General features: G+C 40.7%; 1 protein-coding gene across 1 annotated transcript in view; it reads left to right on the top strand.

The window, feature by feature from the left end:
• Positions 1-13,458: 13,458 nt before the first annotated feature.
• MTUS1 (microtubule associated tumor suppressor 1) overlaps positions 13,459-19,142 on the top strand; it is a 143,200-nt gene continuing 137,516 nt past the window's right edge. Inside the window, exon 1 of the mRNA XM_019552598.1 lies at positions 13,459-14,069. The gene's annotated coding sequence lies outside the window, so the exon portion shown is untranslated. The remainder of the gene's footprint in view (positions 14,070-19,142) is intronic.

The following is a 19,142-nucleotide window of genomic DNA, read 5'->3' as shown; positions in this document are numbered from 1 at the left end:
GCAAACCAGTAGTTAAGGCTTCCAAGTAGTGTTGCCCTTGAGTTTCTCATTGATGCCCTTTTGGGGAAAGTTATACCACATGTTTGAAGTTAATGAGATTTTAAAAAACTGACCTGTGTGTGGATGGATTGACACAATATGGGCACATGTATTTTGGTGTTACTCTGGCAAAAAACTTTCTTCCGTCATAATTTGGCCCTCAACACCTTAACATTTTTCCAGATATTTTAGCCATAGTCTTTGTTTTTAACATTTTAATATTTCAGACTGTCTTTCAAAGTTTCTTCTTGTGTTTTGATTTCCTTAACATTTGGGAAAACGAATGTTTTCTGACAAACATTTGTTTCTTCAGAAAACAAAGAAGGCATGTAGTGATAACCAGTCTGTAAATTTAAACTGTATTAATCCTAATCCAGGGATTGATTGATGTGCACTTTGAGGGCAAATGCTGGTGCAAGACCCAAATGAAATTCAGCTAGATTGGAAGGGAAAAGCTTCTCTATTCACTAGGGTGGAGGTCTGCAAACAGCGTGCACTTTGCATAGAACCAGGCATTTCTGTTACTGGCATGTGTAGCCAACAATACCAGCAAGATTAAACAATTGACCTGGACTGACTGGACAACCAAATCTTAATAAGGTCAATGCAGGCAGTACATGCTAGGTAAAAGCATGAAAGAGCAGTATGCTTACAAAACTAAAGAACTAATGTGAGAGATTGTACCATTTCTAGAGTTCTAGTTTAGTCATTTGGATTAAGTGATTTCTTGGTTCCCTTCTCCAAACAGTTATTCAAAGTAGTTCCATCAACTTTAGTACAACTTCTAATGGTTTTGATTTTTTTGTTGTTGTTTGGCCCAGATGGTATTAGTATGAAGCCCACTCATGGAGCAAAATATGTCAAGTCGCCTCATTGGGCTACTGGTTTAAAGACAACTGTATTTAAAAGATTGAAGCCCATGTCTTGCATACCTTGCTGTTGGTAGGGAACTTGCTTCAAGTCTGCTGCCTTCATTCTTCTGAGTGGCACTGCTTTTTGTTCTGTGGTCACACATGTCACTGATTCCTTCTTGCCAGGCCAACTGCTGGCCCAAGACCTGAGCCTGGCTTTGTTTGCTTAGGTGGACTAATTTATGTCCATTACTCCATTGTCATCTTCATAACTGTCTTTTAATTGGAAGTTTCCTCCTAACCCGACTACTGCATTTTGCTGTTACTGTGTGGCAGACAGTAAGAGAGACATTCAGCTGCACATGCGTTAACTGCACATGGTTCTTTTGCTGGGAGTTGCCTCCCTACCCAACTCATTGTTTTGTTCATTGCTTCTGTATGTTTCTATATGTCACTTCATTGAAGAGGGATCTTAGTTGTTTGGCTTGTCAGTCTCTTTTTCCTTTTGTTTCTCTCTAGTCTTGGATGGTTCAGTGCCACAAAGGAGGGGAGGTCTTGTCTGTTTTGCCTTTGCCAGCAATCTCTTGACGCTCTCTTGGATAGTCTTCCTCTTGCTTTGGAGTATCAAAGAAAAGACATCTGTTTGGATTTGGATATGGAACAGGAGTGTTTGAATTCTACAATGTATTATTGTCTCATGCCATACCTTTGCGATAAAAATGGTTAGAGGCCTGCAAGGCGACACTTGTGTGAGGAAAAACCGAAAGAGCTAGGGTTTTTTAGTCTGGAGAAAAGATTCGTCGGGGTGGGGCTTGGAATTTGGTAACAGTCTCCTGTTAAATTATGAAATGGGATTCAGGATGAGTATATAAAGGATTAACGTGATAACTCATTCAATACATGAAAGAGAGACTTTAGTTACACTATTAACTATTAAATGACTCTAAAGCAAAGCAAAGTCCAGTATATTTAGCTCTAAAAGCAATAGTATTTCACCAGTACAGGTAAAGAGGCAGCCTCAGTTGTTTTTTTCAGCTTCTCAAGACATGAATCCGTTCACCAAAAGATCAGCTGTGCACAATAACAGTTCAAGAGTGAGAAATCATTCTGACTATGAAGTGCGCACCTTGTTAGCTGTCAGCATCTTCAAAGCATTTTTGAAATGAAGTAAAAAATGCAAGCAATAACCAGCAGGAAGACCCTGTTAATCAAACTGTTCCTTATTGGTCAGAAAGTCCCAGTTTTGATTGAATTGCCTTTCTTAGTAACAGGAGGTTATCAATTTCTGAACTGAAACAACATAGCAGGAAAGTGATATCAACAACGTAGTGTTTTTCCTGGTTGTTAGAGTCATCCTTGAACGATCAAGGGGGAACTGTTGAGGCAAAATGACTGTCAAACCCTATATGGAAAATGTCTCTTCCTGTACGTAACTGTGAGTTAATTATAAAAGAAATATTTACCATAGTAATTGATCAAGGATAGATATTTAACAGTCAAATACCAGACGTACATAAGAGCCTGCTTAAAATAATCATAGGTATAGTAAAAAAAAGATGGGAGTAATGCCTCGCTATTTTTTTTCAGATGATCCCAGCTGCAAACTTGCATCCTCTTAAAGTATGCATTTGTCATTTAATATTTTGTAGTTTAATTTTTATGAGTAGTTCAGGCTCAGCTTTAAGTGTTTTACAGTCCTCCATCTTCCCTGTATACCTTCAGGTATTTGAAGATAATATGGGCATGTCTCTGCACTATAAGCAGTAGCAGAGGTAGTAAGAGACACTTGGGTAAGAAATGAGGGAGAACTTTCTGGTGTACAAGGGTGGTCAAGCATTGGAAAAGGCTACCTAGAGAGATTGTGGAAGCTCTGTCTTGGAAGCTTTCAAGAGCAAACTGAAACTTGGCTGGGGTGGTTTAGTTGGGGATAATCCCACCTTGAGTAGAAAGCTGGACTAGATGACTTTTTATAAGGTCCCTTCTAGCACTAATTTCCTATGATCAGCTAGTCAACTCTGTATATTCACTCAATTCTTTCTTCCATGCTTATGGAAGGGCTTTTTGTCTGGAAATGCAGTATTGCTAATGGTTGAAGTTACTCAGAGTTGCGTCTCTCTCCCTTTATTACTAGGTATTAGGTCTGTGCAAAGCTTCGGTCACTTATTCGATTTGGTGGTCAAATCTCTGAATCCGAATCTAACCAGGAGACCCATTAATCTCTCTGAATTGATTCAGAAAGATTAAACTATTTGGATAGGCACAGCTTTAAATGTTTTGTCTACATACCTCCAAGGTACCAGGTGGCTCGTGAATGCTGCGGTGCTGGGGTGGCTGGAGTGTCCCCACCGTTCTTGGCAGCAGACCCAGAAGTGGACAAGAAGCACTTCAGGTCCATTTCTGGGTCAGACAGGAAGCGTGTGGGGGTGCGCCCGCCTGAATCCTTCAGCTCAGTGACTGGTGCCTCCTGGATCTGGGGGGGTGGGCACTTGGGGTTCCCCCCATGGCTGATTGCTGAGCTGGAGGGGCATGGGGGACCCCCCAGCATGCTTGGTGGTGGACTTGGAAGTGGACCGGAAGTGCTTCCAGTCCATTTCTGGGTTCGCTACCGAGCATGTGGGGAGTTGCCCCATGCTCCTGTGAGATGCTCCATCTGCCCCACCATTGCAACGTTCACAAGCTGCACCTGGCATCGCAAGGTATGTAGAAAAAACATTTAAAGCTGTGTTTATTGCCGATTCTCTGAATCAGCATCACATCTTCAGATTTGGATTTGGCCAAATCAAGTCACTATCCCCAATTTGGGCTGAATGCGAATTGAATATGGCCCATTTTGCACACCCCTACTAGGTACTGCTCTGTTCATAATCCTCGTTGCTGTAGATTTTGCTAGATGGGCCACTGATACTGTTCCATGTACTATGTCTAGGGTTATAGTACATGAAAAATTGAACTGGCTCTTTTATTATAGACTATTTAAAGATGCTGTAGCTTCAGCTAGCTTTCTACTTGCATGTATATGTACAGATTTCCCCTTACAAACTGTTTTCTCTAAGGTCTAACCAAGTCACTAAACTCTACCCTTTAACTTTTGGAAAGGTATTATTTACTTGGTGCTTTCTCAGTGTGTGGTGTTTGGTTTGAGGGGGGGGGGTTGGTTTTTACCTGATCAGAGCTATTATTAAAGCTAAACCCTTGGGACTGATTACATGAGTCTTAACTGATCTGGACTGTTTTCTGATATTCGTATTAAAAATTAGAGCTTGTAATTCAGGCTTCTCCTTATTGGAAATGAGGCCTTTATAAATGCTCTCCCTATGCATTGCAGTTTCCAACTTATTGGAGTGGAGGTGGGCTGGGTAGCAGATTATCCACAGTACTTTGTTAAAATTGACTTACAGTGGAACAAAAGGTTCAAATACTTGATTGTTTTGAATAATTCCCACTTGAGGGAAGGATAAAATGACATGTGAGGGATTGCCACAGGATCAAAGTGGTCCATGTGCTGGCCGTGAAGAAAGAAGAAATTAGGACTGACTGATTTCCGTATGAAATAGAAAAAGAAACCCTGTATTACTGTTGGTTCCTATGGTCACTATCACTTACTGAAACTTCATTCTACTTGCTTCCTTTCAGGTTTGTTTATAGAAACATTAAGCAGATGAGTTATTCAGTAGACTTGGTGCATAGCCTTTACTCAATACTGATGATCACTAACAGTGTGGATTTACACAAGTGCATTTTCGATACTATTTTTGGTACTGTGTGGTGGACCATAAATAGGTGGATGCTAAATCAGATGTTCCAGAACTATTTGACTGAAAATAGTTTAGCCTAGTTCACTGAGCTTCAGTTTTACTTTCAATTGAGTCACAGCAAGAAAATGTTTGCTTGTTAATGGAAACCTGTCTTTTTATCCAAATAGTTTATCAAGAGAAAGACCTTAGACATTAATGCTGATATAAAAGATACTGCATTTAACAAGTGCCTGCTAAATATAGCACCATTCTGGTTGAAAGCAGGATATCTTCAGCTGAAACATGAAAGCACTGCCTCCTTCTGAGGTCACAAGCTTTGACGTGTTTTCAATAGTGGTGAGAGTTCTTCCTCTGGGAGTTCCACAGTTGACTGCAATAGAATCAGGATCAGTGATTTTGCTCCACAAACCCTGATGGTATGTGCATCGCTGATGAAAGAAGTCTGCTGAAGTCATTCCATAGTACTAGCCTAAGTTATATTTAGGGCTTGTTTATAACACTTCTGTCAGACTAAAGCTACTATTACATTCTGTTCACTTATTTATAAGCACCACAAGTGAATTCCAGCTTCCTGCAATGAAGTAGCATATAACTTCATTCTTGATTTTAGAGGGAAGGAACTAAAACTCTACTGCAGTATCTTTTTTTTTTTTTTTTTTAATGAATTTTACTTTGGAGCAGATAAATGTGAAACCGGGTTTTAATGCTGTCAAATGAAAATAAGGCCAAAACTTTTAGGGAAAACTAAATACAAAATCTTCATCTTTTTACAGTGAGCAATGTATCAGAGTAAAACTGATTGGATTGACAAGTCTTGTCAACTAAAAATGTATAGTGAATAAAAACCCAGATAGCTTGATTTATCTTATACTTGCTGTAGCTGCAAGCATATAGGTTTTACTTATTCAGCTAAATATTAGAGAAATGAACCAGTTACTATCAAAAAGCAAAGGAAATAAGTACTGTGGGGGTGGAAAATAAAAGGTGACTTTACTTAAATTTGTTGCAGGTTAAAAATCTGTCTTCCCAGTTTCTGGTTACTCTGAGGCTTGCTAGCAGAAGTGTTTCTACTCTGAATTCTGTACAGATTTTGAAAGAAAATTCTTTACTTTTTATATTAATAGCAAACAAGAAAATCTGCTTTTCTAGCTACATAGCTTTATTCTGCTAGCAGAATAAGAGGGTTCATTTGTTAATAGCAATGAAGTAAGCCCTGTAACTGGAGTGATCACAGAGTAGTACAGTCTGACTTTTGAAAGCTTGAACTTTTGCTCATAAATTTGAACTCTGCCAATTAATGTTCAGTTAACATCTTAAAGTTATTTTCTGAAGTCTGAAAGGGAATCAAAGATGAGCTTTTAAAATCTTTAGCCCAGTAATTGCTTCCTTGTTGACTAATGTAGTCTTTGAAACTAAACATTTTCTTTTTAATATTTTCAGTGCTTATGGCATCTTGCAATTTAGGCACTGAAAAATAAACTTTAAACTTAACTTGGACCAAAAATCAGGGATAAAATGAATAAACACACCTCCTCTTCTCTCCTCCCCCCCAATAGCTCCATACTTCAGTAATTTTAATTTACAAAGCACACGTGCGTGTGTGTGTATAAGAGAGAGTTGATTAAGCCACATCTTGACAAGAGGAGTTCAGGTGATGATTAAACTACCATTAAAATGGAAGCCTGCTTTTACTCATAAAATTAACAACATGTTTTGTATTGTACTTGCCAACCTAACACCTTTTTAGTCTACTTTTTTTTGAGAATCCTTGTATAGACAAAATCTGTAGTATGACAAAGAAAGCTGTACCTCTGTTAGAGTTCTAGCAAAAACATAGAATCCATAACTAAAACCTTAGTATTCATTGGAGATTTTTAAAAATTATATTTTATTGAATTGGTCTCTGCTTGCTGGTCTGAAATCAAACTCTTGTCCTGCTTGGTGTGTCTACATGTTCAGTTAATGCTGTTTGGCTTTACTATGCAGTAAATTTTACTACCTGCATATGCATGGGTGTATGCAGGTTAGTAAATTTACTGTGCAGTAGACTGATTTATTGTGCAGGAAGCATCTACATGTGTAGATGGTGATGTTTTACTGTACACTAGATTAGTCTACTGTGCAGTAAAGCATCTTGTGTAGACGCGGCCAATGTTAGCTAATTAGATGTCTGAGAGCCAGCCAGCTCAATCCTAAGATCTACCTATGAGTTTTTTAACTGCAGCAACTTTAATATATGCTACTGGAGCTGGATATCCAGGGGTCTACCTTTCTAACACTTTGTTCATTCCCGCATGTGCCTCTTGCTCCACCTCGAAGGGGTGCACCCATCTTGTCTAAAAAGAACTTTCCTCCCTTTCTCCATTGCCCATTACGCAGTAAGATTTTTTTTTTGTTGTCTTTGGAAGCTTTTATAGTGGGGACTGTATGTCCATTTTTAGCTTTTTCAAACTAACCTGAAAAAGACCAGGGACTCCACCTATCAACTTAAAGAACATGCTCTAGTTTATGTTTAACAAAACACTGCTGCTGTCTACCAGTGACTTGGAAAAGGCATGCTGCTTTTCTCAAATTGGTTTGTTTGTGTGCAAGAAATGACCAGTTAGAAACTAGAAGAGCTAAACTATTTTCGAAATATTGAGAAGATGGAACAAAGCCTTTAGAAAGAATCAGCAGCAGCCTAGGACATGGGAATAGGCTGTGAAGTAATGCAAATGCTGTAACCTCAATTTGTGAATGATTTGTTTAAGAATTCAGCTCAGTATTATGCATTAGTTAACACTGGTTTGCCAAAAAAACCCATACAGTTCAATACAAGATATGCTTTTGGATCATTATTACAACTCAATTCTTTGAGCTCATGTTTACTCAAGCTAAAGAATGGGAAAATATTGAGACTGGCCAGTGCTGAATTAACACATCTTATTGTAATGCTTATTTATATGGCTTAGAGGGTGGTGTCTAAGACACTGGTATGAAATGGTAAACTGTGCCAAGAAACATAAGCTTGTGGATAGTATGACTGTTACTACTGCTTTTAAAGTGGTATGTACCAGTTCTCTTTTCTCTTCAACGCAAACCTAAATAAAATAAAAAAAAGTAGGTGCTCTTTTCTTTCATAACATAACATACTAATTAGCAACAAGTTAATTGTAAGCAGGGGAAAGGCAATGAATTGACTGTAGGGTTGGATAATACTACAAAAGTCTAAAACATTTAAACAGGGTTGGAAGTACTGCAGCAACAAAAAAATTTCCTGAAGAAATCAAGTGGGTTCAGCTGTAGCCTACTTCTAAAACAATTAATTTTAAATTAGAATATGTTTGATACTAGAGGTGCACCAATACCTCAGTCCAATATTGGATTGGTACCAATATAAAGAAAATTGACTGTATTGGAAATTGGCCTGATGTGGTCAAGAGTGTGGCTGATAAATGCCCCATGCATGTGTGCAGTCACAGCGCAGCATGTAGGCAGCAAGGAGCACAGCTTGGACAGCTGCATGCAGCTGGTAAGTCTGTGGTGGGTGGGAGGGGCCAGGGAAGGGAAGGGGCATGGGGGGCAGATCAAGGCCCCATGGTGAGGGAGGGAGTGGGGCTGGGGCAGGACCTGTCTGGGCAGGATGTAGGATGGAGCCGTGGCTTGGCTGGGGGGCATGGGGAGGAGTTGCGCCTCCCACTACTGTGCGCACAGCAGGAGGGTATGGGGGCACATGGATCTAGACGTGGCTTGGCTGGGGCTGGGATTTCTAGTGGGGACTGAGCTGGGTTGCACTTGGGGCAGGCAGCAGCATTGGCACTGGGAGGGGCAGTTCAGGGGACTATGGTGAACTCTGGGGTGTTTTTGGCGCCCCCTTCCAGTGCTGCCACCGCTTGCCCCAAACACAGCCTAGCCCAGCCCTTGCTGGGAAGAGCCCTGTGCAGCCTGGCTCCAGCCTATGCTGCCCCATGCAGATTTGGGGCACACACTGTCCATGCCTCCCAGGCTGCATGCAATGGTGAGAGCCACACCTTCCCCCCTGCCTCTGGGCCAGGCCATGGCTCCATCCTCTGCTGTGCCCTGCCCTAGCCCCTACCCCTGCTCCACTCCCTCCTGCACTGCAGGAGCCTCAATCTGCGCCCCCCGCCCATGCCCCTTCCCTTCCCCCTCTTCCACCACCACAGACTTACCAGCCAGACACTGCTCTTCATGGTGCTGGGCTGTGTATCAGAAATCAGATTGGTATCAGCCGATATGTGCCCTTAAAGATGGGCTGTTGGTATCGGCCCCAAAAATCTCTATCAGTGCACCCCTATTTGATATCCATCTTGGAGAGAGAGAGAGAGAACAGAGCCAGATCTTAACAAGCTGTCTTTTGGCTAAACTGGAGATGTCTCGCTTTACAAGTTCTTGTGTGAGAACTGCATCGTCTATCTCCCCCAATTCCCACTTCAGGGGAAACTCTACTATGTATTTCCTGAAAGTGTGTCTGTTACTTCACATTAGGATGAACTAGTGGGCCCTGTAAGGTGCATACAACCCTTACATTTAGGTCTGTCTAACTATGGTTAGAGCAGTCTAAATGCCTGGTTGTGCAGGCTTTCATGGGACTTAAATTGGCCTAACAATAGTGCACCTGATCAAAGTTCACCTCAGAGGGGAACTAAGTTTTAGATCAGTCTGAAGTAACATGTTCTTAAAGGCTAAACCTGGCTTAGTGAATGTCTGTGTGTATTTATAGCACCCCACTGGAGCTAGAAAAGCCCAACCACTTATCACAGCCTTGAAGCTGCGTTGTTTTAATGCCCCTCCCCAGCCTGGTTTACTTACCTTTGGCTGCCCAGGCAAACACCTGCACTCAGTAGAACCTGGCTCAAGTTTAAGTGGCTCCAAGTAAGCTGCCTAACTGAAGCTGGGTGATTTGAACACTTGTTTGTACCCAACTGGGTGCCTCTACGTGAGCCAGAAGGCTGGTCTGATGCACTGTGATTACAGTGTGTCCAAGCAGATGCTATTAATCAAGTCTGCTGGAGTGTCGTAATTACTGTGCTCCAGCTAGTTTCTGCGTTTTGTGCATCAACAGCCTCGTGCTTCCAAATGGTAGTAGGGTGCTTAATCTAAAACTCATTTGATGACCTTTAGATAAAGAACCCCCACTGCCATTTTGAAGTTCAGGGAAGCTGATGCACAAAATGCTGCAGGTGCTTTAGAGCATCTCTCAGAGCCACTTTAATTAAAGCTCCCTCTCCCTGTGCACACCTCCCTCCCCAGCCCATATGGAGCATGTGTATAAAACAAAACAAACAAACAACAACAAAAAAAGCCCTTGGTAGACATTCTCTGACTCATTGAAAAAAATACCCTATTTTGTAGAATAGCGTTGTTTTATTCATAATTAGTAACTTTGAACAAAGAATTATAACTAGATGTTGAACCTATTTTAAACCTTTGTTGGCTGGTGCAGGTGGTTGTCTAGCTTTGGAAAATCTGTTGGATAGAGTCTCTTACTGGGAGTCTCATAGCTGGGAAGAATAAACTGTAGTAATGGGTTGCATATAGATAATCTGAACTACTAATCTAAATTTTTTGCTCTTGGGAAATTTGAGTGAAGTGAGCTGCACTTTGTATCTGTCCAACTTGAATTGTAGTGAGAAGTTTTGTGATATGGATAAGGGCTTAGTCCCAGCCTCTTTAGAGGCTTTCATGGAAGTTATGGCAAACCACTGAAAGGTGTTTAAATGTATGTGTGTTAATATTAGCTCTGAGTAAAGAGGGCTATAGATTACTAGAATGGCCTGAATTGGTGTAAATCAAACTAGGTATTAATTAAGAATACTAGTGTAGACAAACTCAAATATTTCTGCCTTGGCACCTAATATTTTAAAAGCTAACCCCAGAATTTAGGTTGGTAATGAATTGGAGGCTGAGTGAGGAGCCTATTACATGTTGTTGTACTTTGAGCTGCTCAAATGTTGATCAGTGTTAGTGCTAGCTTGAGTTTGAAGCTAGCACTTAAAAGGCTGGTTAACAGGGTCTGGACTAGGAGTTACAGCTGTGAATTGCCACTACAGGGCTGGTGAGCCAGGATAAGCTCCTATCCCTCCTCTAGGTGGGGGTGTTGGAGAGATGGGATGTGGTGGCATGAACATGAAGTGGGTAGGTAGAGAATTAAGGGGATGCAGTGGATAATAAAATGGGAGGTAGAAAGGAAATGAGGACAGGGGATGGGTGGCAAAATGAAGCAAGTCAGGCACTGAAGGATAAAATTAGTAGTAGCTAAACAACAACAAAAAAGACATTTTAAAAAGAAATGAAGAGAAAATAAATTCAAGGAGGTCTTATGTTAAATAAATGACTAAATAATGAATAAATTGGGGTTGAGGTGTGGGGCTTGCTGTATGTGTGTGCTGCGGTAGCTGGAGGTTGCAGCAGAGAGGGAAGGTACTTTTTGAGGGAGCTACTGCCTCTGCCCTGGGAAGGAGTTCTCAGTTCATGAGGACCAAATCTGGCCCCCTACCTTTTTTCCCCCTCCACTCCTCCTTGACTCCACTCCCAGACCCATCCATGCCCTGTGACTAGGCTAGCTGACTGGTACTCTGGCATGCAGGCTGTTTGCATGGGGTTGCACCCCTGGGGGTGGGAGGGCCACACCTCTAGGGGTGGGAGTGGTTTTGTTGCCAGAACCACCAGTAGAGTTCAGGGGGTGGAAAGTTTGTTCCCACGGATTGGGAGAAGAGGCTGATCCAGGGGTGCTACAGGCCTGCAACTTGGGCAGCTTATATTTGGGGTGTGCCCACACAACAATGGAACACAAGCTGGGGAACATAAAACAGAAGGAAACCTGCCCTGTAGTGGTATAACTTTTAAGCAGCCTAAAGTATGCTTAAAACTAATTTCAGGTGTTAATGTGTAGACAGTTCAGAGGTTAAGAACTCCAGGAGCCATCTAAGATTCAGGACCTTGTTACACATTCATTTAACTTGTACCATGGATCTCTCTAGAGTCAAATGTTTGTGTCAGTTGACTGTCCCATAACACACATTTGAAATGTCAAGCTCTTGTCAACAATTATGGAGGAGTATAAATGTTTATGTTCTTATAGGCTAAAGCTTGTCTCACACTCACTGATCTGGAGGAAACAAATGAACAGATTCCTAAAACAGAGCTTTGCATGTCTGCCTGAGAGAAGGTCCTTACGGTAATATTTAAAGCTTTTACTTCTAAAGAGTTACACTTTTATTTCTTTAGGTTAGAGTTATTTTTATAGTAGTCTTTTGCTTTAGTTTGTGTCTGTCCAGGGTCCATTTCAGCTAGATAAAATGATTCTACGCAGTCTGCGTGCTTGGAGAGGAAAAAACTCAGAATCAGAACTAAAGAGGTCATTTAAAACCTGTTGATGGGGGGCTTTGCAGATGGATTAGATAACTTTCTACTTCTTTACTATTTGACAACGTGACTAAGTGTCTCAACTCTTTTAGGGTTTTCACTTAGGCTCAATTTTAACAAGGTGGCAGGATTAAAATGCTACCTTTTTAGGAATGTTCAATTTCTTTGGATCTTAGTTGAAGGAAAATATGTTGTCTACCAGTTTTCCCCAGGTTCTGGTTGGTATATGTGTTAGGAGAAATGCCAGCCTGCTGCTTCTGTACCTGTAATCAAAGTAGTAATCTTTTGTCAAGGTTCAGTAGCCTGATGTCTTCAGCACTAAACAAACATGATGCAGAACCTGACCCGGAGCACCCAATTCCTGTCTTGATCCAAAAATAAGTGGATGAAATGCACAGGATTTGCCTGTGGGTGGAGGTGCAGGGTAGCAGTGGAATAATGACTTTTTCCTAGAGGTGGTCTTAACATGGGTTCAACTAGACGGTGCATGTTATATAGAAAAGATTTAACTTTATTAGTAAATGTTAAGGAGGGAATTTATAATGTCAGGAGGCTGGGGTGGGGGAAGGGAGCTGCCCACCCACCTCACAAACCTAGCCTAGTTCCCCCGCAATGCTGTAGCTGGATGAGGGGGTGGCCCCCACTCCCTATCCCAAGCCTTTTGACAGGGACAGCTGTCTTGGCTTTGCTGGGGGCAGGGCTGGGGAGAAGTGGTTTGGCAGCTTCCTTGGAGGCTGCTGAAACACCCCTGCTTGCTGGCCAGGGTTGGTACAGGGGGGCTCAAACCCTCCCCACCTGAACGCCTGTTGGGTTAAGTGTTGCTCTAACTCATGCTTCCCCTTTCCCACTCTCTCCTCCCTCACCCCCATGAGTAACCTGGAGATGAACTAGAATTAAATTGCCCTTGCATTGCAGGCTTTTCTTGTGAAATTGAAAGGTAAGTTGGGTGGAGGATACAATTTTCCCCTCTCAGAGCTTTGGAATATGTTTAGAACCGAGGAAATTTTGTGCACTATGTCAACTGCTGCCACAAACTGAAAGGGGACATTAAAAACACTATCCAAATCTGAGCTGATGATAGTACACAGCTGAAGTTACTACAAGCACATTTCCTGGACACTTTGATTCCCATGAGGATTTTATTTCAAGTTGAAAGCCAGGTTTTTAAAGTATAAATGCATTTAAGAATGTTTTGTAAACCTTTCCTTTAGATATTGTTCTGCTTTTTTTTGTTGCCAACTTTAAGTGGCAGAATACCGGTAGTTGGCTAACTCAAATTCAAGCTTTTGACTGTATGTTACATTGTCAGATGCATTAGTCTCGTAGCTGTATGAAAATATTAGCTTGACTCCTCCTTTTTTCCAATTTATCTTCAATCTTTGAAAGTTTTCCTTAGGAAATAGGTGCTTAACTTTTTTTTTAAGTCTCTTTATGCCTCTCTTTCTGCTGAAGTCTGACAAATAGTCATGATACTTTTATAAATTTAAGGCTATAGAAGTATTTTTATTTGTCACTGGATTTCCTGGTTTTCTTATATCACAGCTGATCAAGTTCACATGCAGTCACTAGGCAACAGACAAATGCTAATTTAGTTTGGCAAGTCCCTCCTCTTGCATTGGACACTGCTAGACTAACCAATTGCTGACTTTGCTGACTCTCTGCTTCTGCTGTAAATAAGCTTAGGAGCTTTAAGTACTGCGAAAGACATCTGCGTGCAAATATTCTTTCTTAAGTTGTGAAGTACTTGGCAAAAACCCTACACTGCAATGCACTGTTGGCAAGCAGCTAGCTGATGATGCACTTTTGGCAGACAGTCCAAGGAAAATTCTTTAGTTTTAAAAAAAAAAAAAAAAAAGTCACTAAGCTAAGCTCTGTTACTGCTGCACGGCTGAGTTGATCTTTGAAAACAGAAGTCTCATGAGAGGGCTCTCTGTGCAGTCTGGCATTTGGATTTTTCCTGTTCCTAGTGATGGCTTCTACTCGGTAGCACACATCGGCCTAGAGCTTTTGGCAAATAACCTAACCTGAGCACAGTTTTGTTTTTTTTTTTTTCTCTTAAGTCTTGCATTGTGATGCTGGTGGTAAGTAACTTGTGGGCTTTTTCCCTATTTCTTTTAGTCTGGGAGTCATGTTGTATTATAAAAGTTATGAGGAAGTTTCCAAACTTAAATGTAGAACTTCAGGCAGATTGGATTAGAAAACCGAAGTAATAATAACTATTGGTGCTTAATTTAGCAGGGAATAAGATTACACTGCCTGCCTGAATATAGCACAAAGTAAATGCATCATGAACAAATGAAAACAACCATACTCATTGCTATAGCTTTCACAAGAAAAGCAAGACACCAACTTCTATCTAGCATTGTCATTTAATGCTACAATGAATTTAAAATACTGAAAAACTTCAAGATGAACAGTTAAAATTTTGACTGTTAATTTTAAGTATGTTTATTAAACTATGCTGTACTAGGGACAATAATACTAAAGTAACTAGAAGCAGCTAGCCACATGCTGCTGTTGCCTACTATCCTGGAAAGTTGAGCTTTTGGGCACAAACTAATAAAATATACCCTTTTCTAAGTCTTGGGAAGAACTGCTAAACTACAGGGTTTTGGTTTTTGTTTTTAAATGGAGTATAATCTCCAGTTTAAATGTGGTCCATCTCAATATGACTGAATTAAAATACTCAGTCCCAAGGAAGTATGTAATGCTCTTAGTATTTGTTGCAGTCATGGGCTAGGATCCACTCTTAAGAGTTTGTACAGTGCATAGCACAAAAGACTGTTCCTAGTTAAAAGCATGTTTCAAGTTTTGGTGTAAAGGAACTGCCATGTATAGAACTGCAGAAGTCTTTAACCTTAGCATGTTTTGCTACTGATCCAGTATTTGGTCAAAATGTTGGGAATGCTAGCTCACTGACTGAAATGCACTTTGGGTAAGTATGGAAATGCCAAGAAAAACAATTGGAAAAAGTTACAAGAATCAGTGATACCATCTAATTGAGGGTGTGTACTTGTCACTTGCTGCTAGAGTTCATAGTGCCTACCAGAACTAGATTAAAGTACAGGCATTAATTAAAAAAAAAATCCCTAGCTCTTTAAGTGACTGTCTTAAAATCTCAGCTTTTATTTTAAAGTGATTTTTTTTTCTTATCTAAATAGGGTAAAGTGTTAGACTAGGTCACAGGTAAAATGTCTGAAAACCCAGATAATCCAAAACAGTACCTAAAAGATATCAACTGCCCCGTGTATTTGAATAGCGTAAACTCCAAGGCTTGTTGCTCTGGGTGCTCTGCCTATGTTACTTTAAGAAGATGGCAGAGGAATGCCAAGGGAAAAGCCTATAGAAACAATTGCCTTGCTGCTGGGGTAACTAAGCCCTCCATGTTCTGCATTGTTAGCCTTTTTATGGTGGGGTGTGGGGAAGGGACACTTCTTAAGAAAGAAAGTGGGAGCAAAGTGATATCATGCTGTTGCCTGTGCTTCTGTAAGAAGTGGGGTCCACTGAGCTCTGGTGGAGGGTTAAGAAGACCTGTGTCATGTGACTGGGAATCAGACTTCTTTATCTGACCTTGGTGTAAAAGTTTTGGGGTGTGATTTACTTGGGCAGCATCCAGTAATATTTCTTTTCTCCAAGAGAGACTAGAAAAGGATCAGATTCTCTAACCTTTTCAATGTCAAGGGTAATTAACCATAGTAGATTGTGTAATAGTGCTTAGATTGCCTTCTACGAGAAGATGACTGGCTGTGTGGATGCAGAGAGCGTATTGGATATGATATACCTTGATTTTTAGCAAGGTTTTTGATCCAACCTCCCACAAGATTCTTTCAAGCAAGCTAAGGAAGTATGGGTTGGATGAATGAACTGTAAGGTGCATAGAAAACTGGATAGTTGGTTTTAGATGGTAGTAATCAATGGCTTGATGTTTAGTCAGCAGCTGGTATCAAGTGGAGTGCCTCAGGGGGTTGATCCTGTGGTCATCTTTGTTCAATATCTTCATCAACAACCTGGAAGATTGGATGGGGAGCATCCTCAGCAAGTTTGCAGATGACGCTGGGGGAAGTAATAGATATGCTGGAGGGTAGGGTTAGGATTCAGAGAGACCTCAACGTATTGGAGGATTGGACGAAAAGAAATCTCATGAAATTCAATAAGGACAAGTGTGAAGTCCTACATTTAGGATGGAATAATCCCATGCACTGGTACAGGCTAGGGACTAAGTGGCTAGGCAGAAAAGGACCTGGGGATAACAGGGGGTAATGAGCTGAATATGAACCCTTGTGGCAAAGAAGGCTAATGGCATATTGGACTGCATTAGTAGGAGTGTTGCCAGCAGATTGAGGGAAGTGATTATTCTCTTCTGTTTGACCCTGGTAAGGCTACATCTGGAGTACAGTGTCCCATTTTAGGCCCCCCGGTACAGAATGGACATGGACAGATTGGAGTGTCAAGCAGAGGGCAGTGAAAATGGTAAGAGGGCTGGGGCACATGACTTATGAGGAGAGGCTGAGGGAACTGGGCTTACTTAGTCCAGAGAAGAGAAAAGTGATGGGGGATTTAATAACAGCCTTCAACTTCCTGAAGGGTGGTTCCAAAGAGGATGGAGCTACACAGTCCTCAGTGGTGGCAGATGACAAGATGAGGATCAATCATCTCAAGTTGCAGCAAGGGAAGTTTAGGTTAAGTATTAGGAAGAACTTTCTCACCAGGATGGTAGTAATATAGTGGAACAGGTTATCCAGAGAGGTTGTGAAATCTCTGTCCTTGGAAGTTTTTGAGACATGGCTAGATAGAGTCTTGACTGGAATGATGTTGCTGGGGTTGCTTTGAGCAGAAAGTTGGATTAGATGACCTCCTGGGGTCCCCTCCAACTGTAACTTTCTATGATTTTATGAAAGGGTACAGTTTGGTTGATACAGCATTAGCAATTTATAAGATCAGCCTTCTGATGTGCATTGACTGTTTTAAGGTATATTTTTAAAATGTGGATCTCTAAGCTTGTTCTCCTTGTTCAGGTGTCAAAGTTACTGGTGAAGACTTAGTTGGATTTCTGGCAACATAACTTGTGAGCCTTAGTAACAAACTAGAGCTTTTCCAACCCACTAGTTAGTTTGAAAGTATTATGATTTGTTTCTCTTAAAAGTAATGGTCTGCAAGACGATCATTTTACATGAAATAAGGTTTCATCACTGTTTATTTATGTGAGCACAATAGGAACAGGAGGTAGTTTCTTTGTTTGCAGTTGTAAGTAACTTTTAAGCAAGGTCCTTACTAAATAAATACAATGTATCTTATGTTGGGGTGGCAGCTCTTCATTTTTACTGTTTCTTTTCATTCTCTTGAATTAAGGGCAGCAGTTAGGCCATTGTGCTTCAATAAGGTTTTGTCCAGCAATATAGCACCATGGAAGTTTATTCAACAAGCTAATTAACACATAACCACAAATATAGCGCGTCACTGACACATCCTGTCCCAAACAGTTATACAAGTAGAACGCAGCAAAATATAATAGAATAGTGTTGCCTGGGTAGGTGCTCAAGAGCGGGATGCTGGAAAATACTAAAACAGATGGCTAAGAAAAGTTTCTACTGGTGTTGGAACCTTGGGTGAGCACAGACTGTGAATGTCATTGGGATGAGTTCTTCGATGTGGGAACTTGTGCCAAGTGGCTGCAAGAATGCTGAGGACCTGTGTCAGTAATAGATCTTCATCTCTTGCTGATGTTACAGCTTTTTCCTCTAGCTCCTGCTGCTAGTTAGTTGCTCATTCCCAATTCTGATCCAACAGGAAAAGAGGTATACCACTAGCTTCTAGGAGCTAAGAGATGCAGCAGCGGACAAATGCTTGCAGCTAAATGAACTCTGACACCTAGCAATGATGTGGGAATACATGATAGGGCTGCCAAATGCTCATATGTTATGCGAGATGTGACAGTTGGTCCATGAGAACCTGGATGCTAATATATCTATTCCTGTGTTTATTGCCTGGACTGCTATAAATGTAGAGTCTATTAACTTGCCCTGTGGACTAGTGATTGTGAACTAGTCTACTTTTGGGATGGGGGAGAATCAAAGGTGTAACTTCACAAGTACATTTTTATTTTTAATTATATATTTAGGTCTTTATTCATTTAATACATTTTTAAAAATTTAATTTATAACTTAATAAAAAATAAATAAAATTATTTTAAAATTTAAATACTCTTCTTGTCTTACCTTAAAACAAGGTACTTGCACACATGCAGGTGAAGGTACTAATGCTTTAGTTTATCATTTTCAGGTCACATACAAGCTGTCTTTTTCAATTGTAGCTTCAGAGCATGCAGCTGCATTGTTTGTTTTGCAGCATCAGAATGGCTTCTAAGGATAGTATTTGTAAAAATGAATTATTCATGGGTCTCAAGGTTGTGTTGGTTCATAAATAACTTATGCAGCTTGTACTTGTCAAACACTTCAAAGCTGAACATTTTGTGGTGGCAGAATAGTATTGGCACTAGTACATTATTATGAGAACTTTCTAAACCTCTTGGGTTTTTTGAAGAAAACTTAGTTATTGTTTTAAGAATTGAGGCTATAGTGACCATTATTGAGCAACATCTGATCAATATGAACACATGATCAATCAATTTACTCTACACAGTGGATCTAATCTATTTTGATGTGGTATTCTAGTGATAAACTTGCTAACAGTGTATTTTTTACTTTCAAACTTTTGGAAAAAGTTTTTGCAGTGTACTGCACAAATATACCAGTACATATAAATAAATGTAAAATAAACAAATACTGAGGCCTCTGTTCCTTTTATATGCCAAAAGAGAACAGTGTTTAACCTGTTTAGCAGGCGTGCCCATTGTTACAACATCCAAGCAGGTGCTATATCTTGGTTGCTTACAGACATTTGGGAAGGTTAGATCAAGTTTAAAAATGGCGGCCTGATCTAAGGTAAGTTGGGAGGGGGGGGCAAGCAAGGTCCATGTGGGTGTTACTGGGGTATAGGAGGCTTTGATGGATACAGGGGTTTGCAGGGTTAATGGGTTTGGGTATGGGGGACACTTTTTTCCCTATGCCCAGAGACCAGGGGCTATTTTTAGCCCCCCACAGTGCAGATGAACACTGCCCCTCTTTCCCCCCTG

The sequence above is a fragment of the Crocodylus porosus genome, unplaced genomic scaffold (genome assembly GCF_001723895.1).
Source record: "Crocodylus porosus isolate Cpor-Errol unplaced genomic scaffold, CroPor_comp1, whole genome shotgun sequence".
Classification (NCBI taxonomy): domain Eukaryota; kingdom Metazoa; phylum Chordata; order Crocodylia; family Crocodylidae; genus Crocodylus; species Crocodylus porosus.
The sequence above is the reverse complement of the archived record's forward strand: the minus strand, read 5'-3'. Positions and strand labels throughout refer to the sequence as shown.